Below are 1,957 nucleotides of genomic sequence, written 5' to 3' on the forward strand. Positions count from 1 at the left end.
AACATCCTGTGAAGATTTTTGTGTGGACATTTTTAACTCTTGTGGGTGAATACCAGTAAGTGGGATTGCTGGGTGTTGTGATAAGAGTATGTTTAGTTTTATAAGAAGCCACCAAACTGTCTGCCAAAGTGGCTTTGCCATTTTGCATTCTCACCAGCAATGAATGAAAGTTCCTTTTGTTCTGCATCCTCATTAGCATTTGGTGTTGTCAGTGTTCCAGATCTTGCAGCATTCTAATAGATGTATAGTGGTATCTGATTGTTGTTTTAATTTGCATCTCCTTGATGACATACAGCATGGAACATCTTTTTTATGTGTTTTTTTGCAAACTGTGTGTCTTCTTCAGTGAGGTATCTGTTATGGTCTTTGGGCCATTTTAAAAAATGTGTTTATTTTCCTATTGCTGAATTTTGGAGTTTTTGTAAACTTTGGTTAACAATCCTTTATCAGATGTGTGTTGAAAATATTTTCTCCTAGCCTATGGCTTATCTTCCATTGTCTTGACATTGTCTTCTGTAGAGTTATTAATTTTATTCAATTTTATTTATTAGAAAAAAATTTTTTAGTTTATTTATTTATTTTGAGAGAGACAGAGAGAGCGTAATCAGGGGAGGGGCAGAAAGAGAGGGAGAGGGAGAATCCCATGCAGGCTCTGCACCCTCAACACAGAGCCTGATGCGGGGCCCAAACTCATGAAACTATGAGATCATGACCTGGGCCGAAACCAAGAGTCAGATGTTTAACCGACTGAGCCACTCAGGCACCCCAGAGAGTTGTTAATTTTAATGAAATCCAGTTTATGGGTTATTTTTTTCATGGACTGTACTTCTGGTGTTATGTCTAAAAGTCGCTGACATACCCAAAGTAATCTAGATTTTCTCCTATGTTATGTTCTATGAATTTTATAATTTTGCATTAACATTTAGGTCTGAGGTAATTTTTGTGGTGGGTATAAGGCTTTTGTCTTGATTCTTTTTTTTTTTTTTGGCACATGGATGTCCAATTGTTCTAGCGCTATTTGTTGAAATAAGTCATACAGAGAAAGACAGATACCATATGTTTTCACTCTTATGTGGATCCTGAGAAACTTAACAGAAGACCATGGGGGAGGGGAAGGAAAAAAAAAGGTTAGAGAGGGAGGGAGCCAAAACATAAGAGACTCTTAAAAACTGAGAACAAACTGAGGGTTGATGGAGGGTAGGAGGGAGGGAAAAGTGGGTGATGGGCATTGAGGAGGGCACCTGTTGGGATAAGCACTGGGTGTTGTATGGAAATCAATTTGACAATAAATTTCATATTAAAAAAAAAGAAAAGAAAAAAGTGTCTTTGCCACATTTATTGACTTTGTCCCTCTGTCAAAGATCAGTTGACTGTATTTGTGTGAGTCTGTTTCTGGGTTTTCTATTTTTTTCCATCGATCTGTTTGTCTGTTCTTTCTCTAACAGTATGTTGTCTTGATTACGGTAGCTTTATAGTAAGTCTTGATAGTGGGTAGTGTCAGCCCTCCAACTTTGTTCTCCTTCAATGTTGGTGTTGACTATTCTGGGTTTTTTGCTTCTCCATATACTTTAATATTGGGTTGGCCATATCTACAAAATAATGTCCTGATTGGGGTTGCATTGAATCTGTAAAGTTGGGAAGAATACTTTGTCAGTATTGAGTCTTCTCATCCTTAATTCTTCATGTGTTCCTTACCCACCAAATTGAAGATAAAACCCTTTAAGTTCTTCTTAATAGCACATAACAGTTATTTTAATTTTCTCCATTGACTTCCACTGATTACTTTGTTAATCTCTTCTTTTTGCTACCCTATAGTACTCAATATCTAGCAGTTCCTTGAGAGAAATGCAGCATACAATTCTTTCATTCCTTTCTGACTTTCTGAAGGTCCTGCTTAGTCCGCTTCCTTGCCTGACCTGGGCAGTGTCTACCCAGTTTTCAAGTGACTGATATAAAG

Source organism: Lynx rufus, unplaced genomic scaffold (genome assembly GCF_022079265.1).
Source record: "Lynx rufus isolate CCGP_SWC_20201006 ecotype Redwood Valley unplaced genomic scaffold, mLynRuf1.p SCAF_3, whole genome shotgun sequence".
In the NCBI taxonomy this organism is placed as follows: domain Eukaryota; kingdom Metazoa; phylum Chordata; class Mammalia; order Carnivora; family Felidae; genus Lynx; species Lynx rufus.